This window comes from Sorex fumeus, unplaced genomic scaffold (genome assembly GCF_029834395.1).
Source record: "Sorex fumeus unplaced genomic scaffold, SorFum_2.1 ptg000070l, whole genome shotgun sequence".
NCBI classification, from domain to species: domain Eukaryota; kingdom Metazoa; phylum Chordata; class Mammalia; order Eulipotyphla; family Soricidae; genus Sorex; species Sorex fumeus.
Window position 1 is genome coordinate 2,133,293 of NW_026606127.1, and position 5,098 is coordinate 2,138,390.

At 37.1% G+C, this 5,098-nt stretch overlaps 1 pseudogene; it reads left to right on the forward strand.

Annotated features, from left to right (window-relative positions):
- The first annotated feature begins 3,902 nt into the window (after positions 1-3,902).
- On the forward strand, positions 3,903-3,999 carry LOC130036989 (uncharacterized; annotated as a pseudogene).
- The last annotated feature ends 1,099 nt before the right edge of the window (positions 4,000-5,098 follow it).

Here is a 5,098-nt window from a genome sequence, read left to right on the forward strand (position 1 = left end):
TGCAAATTTACTTCCAATGCCTAGATTAGAATTATCTTTATCAAACAGGAAAACTTTCTTCTCAATGTTTAATAAATGCGGACCAAAATCCCATAAAATATCTTTATGTAGGAAAACTCAGAATTCAGAAATATGACAAAAATATGTAATTTGTCATGTGAGACTTGACTTTTCTCTTTCCTCTTAGGATCTAAAAACAAAAGTTGACTATTATCAAACTACTCTCATGTTAGGAAGAAAAAATCACATGAAATAATATTTGTAAAGATGACAAGCAGCTTTAACCTGGAATCTACTGACCACACAGATGAATCAAATCTCCTGATTCAAGTTAGAATATACCATTTTTTTTATTTTAACAGGCAACGCATACATGAACTTAAAAACCAGAACATAATAAAAAACATTGAAGATTCTGTGTCTTCCACCGCCCTAGATAAGCACTATTAGCTATTTATGGGGAGCATCATTTATTAAGCGTGTTTATACTCCAAATTGTCAAGTACCAAGTACTGTGTTCTAAGAAATAATAAGGAAAATATCCAGCAAGGATGGCTTTCTGATAAAGAGCTTTTCCTACTGGTAACCTATTGAAGGCATAGTATATTTTCTAGTCCTGACATTTATTGAAGTAAAATTCTTTGACTTGCTCTCAGTGGATTATTCTCAGCATATTTCATATATATTCTTTCTTTTTTGATGTTAAGTCTTTGGTTCTCTTCAACTTTATGTCCAAAGGTTTTCCCCTTCCTTGATAATCGAAGTCCCTATTCTTCTTTCTTTCTTTCTTTCTTTCTTTCTTTCTTTCTTTCTTTCTTTCTTTCTTTCTATCCTTCTTTCTTTCTTTGTTTCCTATTTTTTCTCCCTCATATTGTCTTGGTGTCGATTGGTCAATGTTTTATGAAAGTGATCCCAAACTTGCTTACCTTTGAGGGCTTGCCTCCCTAACGCTCAGCACTCCACACCTTCCCCATGCCCCATATTTTCTTATTACCTGGTTTAAATAGAAAACTCAAAGATCAATGATTATTACTTTGTAATATCACTATATTCAAAATACTGATGTATAAATACAAGTGGAGAGACCATTACAGAGAACACATGCTAGTATATATTAACAGTTTTTCACAGCATCTATATTTTCTGTTTCTGTAAAAACACTTTCTCTGATTTACTTGTTTTCAGTGAATATCATGTAAAATTCACTATTAAAAGGAAAAAGAAACACAGAGAATCGACCCATATATATATATGCGTGTGTGTGTATGTGTGTTTGTGTATTTGAGCTCCTAAGTATGTCTAAAATAGAATGTAATCAATGAGGAAAAACACTTTGTATGTGAGAGAAAGTAAGCCAGTGTCTAAAATCACACAGCAAATGTCAAAGTCAAGCTAAAATGAGGCTTATCAAATTCGACTTGAATACTTTCTTTCATTACTACGTGCTGTTTTTCCTTGACTGCTAAGTTTAGGGATGATAAATCTAATGAAAAGCTTTGAAAAGTATTATTCCTTACCTGACATGGTCAGAGAAGAGGAAATAACGATGAAAGGTAGACGAGAAGAGGAGACGGTACGAGAGTACGTCTGAACACTGAAGCGGCTTAAGACCGCAAGTCTTCAGTAGAGACGACTGCTCACTGGTGATTGGTCATTGATCACTCGTCACTTGCCATGATGATTCAAATTTATTTACAAGCAACTACATGGGACCCCCAAGATTCTACCAGTTGGTGGTTGGTTTGGTGGGAGAATGATGTCATAAAGTAGGCAGGTGAAAGGTAGAGGCTAGCCAATCAGGAGGTCAGAATCCCAAGAAGAAGACCGGATTGGATAGAGAGCGGGGTAGAATGAAGCAGGCTAGGGAGATGGAATCCTACAAGACGGTTATAACAGTTTCACCTTCGTCAGACTCTTGTGTTAGAAAAATACTCCCATTATACTCAAGAGCTTAGCTATTTCATTAACAAATCATGAAAATTACCTAATAATTGTTTATATTGCACTGTTAAAGAAACAACATTTGTTATTACTAGTATATTTTAGATAATGTTTACAGCACAGCGGGTTGGGCATTTGCCTTGCAGGAGGCCAATCCTGATTCCGATTCCTCTGCCCGGCAAGCTACCCAGAATATCTCGTCCACATAGCAAGAGCCTGGCAAGCTACCCATGACCTATTCGATAGGCTAAAGCCAGTGACAACAAGTGTCACAATTTGTTGTAAGATGTTACTGGTTCCCGCTCGAGCAAATGGATGAACCGCGGGAGGACAGTGCTACAGTGCTATGATTGAAAAAATTGGTGGTTTCTTTCAATATGAGAACACTTACTAGGATAATTTGTAGATGAATCGAGATGTGTTAAAATGTAAATAAAATGAGAAGAAATAGTAAATGCACAGGTATCTTATTTGTACAAAACAAACAGTTGTTCTCAGTTTAAAACTGTAGAAGATAAAGAAAAACATATACTCATTTGTGTCAAAATTTTTCAACCTGAAAGAAAAGGATCAAAACCAATTTAAGTAATCAAAAAACAAGCAAAACCAACAAATACTGGCAATTAATATGATAGGCCAAGGATGAATGTTTTTAATAAATTAGTGCTGTTAAAAATCAGTATTTAGCTATTAAACTTCAATAGTAAAAATAAGCATAAACCATGATCATATAATCTGTATTGAAAGAAGTGTAAATGACTGGTAAACGCAAGGGCAAGATACTCGCAGATGCCTACCAGGTTCTCTCAGAGTGAGAACTGGACAATAATTGTTGTTGTCTTATCAACAAAATCCAGTCTCTGTATCTTGGCCATTGATGGGATTACATGGCTCCAGGGGCAGTTCGTGGTTGTAACACTTAGCTACTAGGAGATGGGGGATCTGGTTGGAGGGGGCCCAGTCTTGATCTGAGCAGCCTTGGAGATCTCATCCCCCGGTTGCGCACACCTGGGTTCCTCTGTCAGATTCGTTCATGCATGACGCTCCTTCAAGCTTGGGGAGAGTGGTCTAAAGCGTACCTATGGCTGGTTGCAGAGGTCTTCAGGTGCCAGGGCTCTGCTCGGCGCGGTGAGGGAAACTCAACACACCCCCTCCAAGGGACCCCGGTGAAGAAAGCCAGGTGCGGGGTCAGGAGACTGTCATTTTAGACATATTTGGAATTAAGTTTAGATCAAAAAGTACACATCATTCAAACTACGTATGTGCTTAGTAATAAATTACTGCACACTTGTTCAATCACCTAAGAAACCCCACTCTGCTCAGAGAACTAGATTTTTAATTATAGGTCTGTTTTGCCCGTGTGTCATGGCTAAGAATCACTATCATTAGGTATGAAACTCACTATACACAAAGAAGAACACAGGCTGCTTTGAGTCATCTGTGATGTTAATTTGTGTTGGCCATTAAACTTCACTGAGACCCTTTTTTCTGTCCTTTACAGGAGCCTCATGAGTCTCAACTTCCGTTCAAGTTGAACTTATAATAATGTGGAATGAAATCATCAATATGCTCCTCACCTCTTCCTTCAGGAGAAAAATCCTACTTACATTCAAGGTGGTCAAAGTGCAGACAACACCATCCACCTTTTCCTGGAGATGTACGCGGGACTGCGGTGAGAACAGCAAAAGGCTCTAGTTTAATGGTATTAATGAAGGTTTCAGGGAAGTGCATTAAACAGGACTCATATAACATCGTCTAAAAGAATTATTTTGTAAAACTGATGCCTTGATTATGGTAAAAGATAATATGGTAAAAACCATATTTTTCTTTCTGGGACATTAAAGTTCTAAATCTATCAAGCTGCTTTGAAATACTTTCCTTGATTAGGTACCACTCTCTGCCATAGGGTAAGTAAGGACAACACTCAAAGTAATCAGAAGAGAAAAATTAACTCCTACTAGGTTTGGTTACACATATACTAAAATTGAAATGATACAGAGATTATCATGGTCCTTGCACAGAGACGACATGCAAACTTGTAAAGAGCTCCATATTTTTGTTGCAAGAAGAACTAACACGGCTACTTTAAGCTAAGGCAATCCCCACAAGTACAAAAATTCTACATAAAGATAGCACAAATCCCCATAACAACAATCTCTCTCAATGTCTATGGACTAAATGTGCCAATTCAGAGGCACAGAATAGGAAGATGAATTAGAAAACTGAACCCAACATTCTGATGCCTGCAAGAAACACATCTGAGCAATCAAAGCAACCATGGGCTAAAAGTAAAAGGCTGGAAAACAAGTCTTCAAGAAAAGAACACCTCCACAAAGCTGGAGTAGCCATACTAGTATCAGACCACGTGGACTTCAGGCTAAAGGTTATAAGAGACAGTGAATGTCATTCTTCACGATCATGGGATCTTTACATCAGAAAGAACTCACCCTCCTCAATGTAGATGCTCAATGACAGACCAGCAAAATACTTAAAAACAACTTCTAATAGACTTATAGAAAAACATTGATAGCAAAACAGTACTAGGTGGAGATTTCAACACTACTTTGTCACTTCTCAATAGATCAAACAGACTAAATCTCAGCAAGGAAATATTGTATTTAAGGGAAGTAATGAACAACCGTTGGCTTAGAGAAGAAATCAAAGAGGAAATAAAAAGGTTCCAGAAACAAAGGAGAATGAGGACGCGAGCTAGCAGAACTTGTGGGACACAGCAAAAGCAGTGTTAAGAGGAAAGACTATAGCTCTGCCAGAATTCATCAGGAAGAAAGAAAGGGCCTACATGAATAAATTAGAGCTCAAGATTTTGGAAAATGACCAACAAAAGGAGTGCAAACTAGGCTGGAGCAAGGAAATAATAAAATTTGTAGTAGAAATCAATGAGCTAGAATCCCAAAATACAATCCAGAAGACCAATAAAAGCAAATGCTTGTTATTTGAGAAAATAAACAAGATCAATAAACCTCTAGAAGCCTCTCAAAGAAACAGAAAGAATTCTAATAAATCGAATCAGAAATGCAAAGGGGGGTATCCTAATAGAAACTACAGAAATCCATAGGATCATCAGAGATTATTTTGAGAATCTTTGCAGCAGGAATGAGAGAATCTTGAATAAATTGATAAATTAATGGATTCCAAT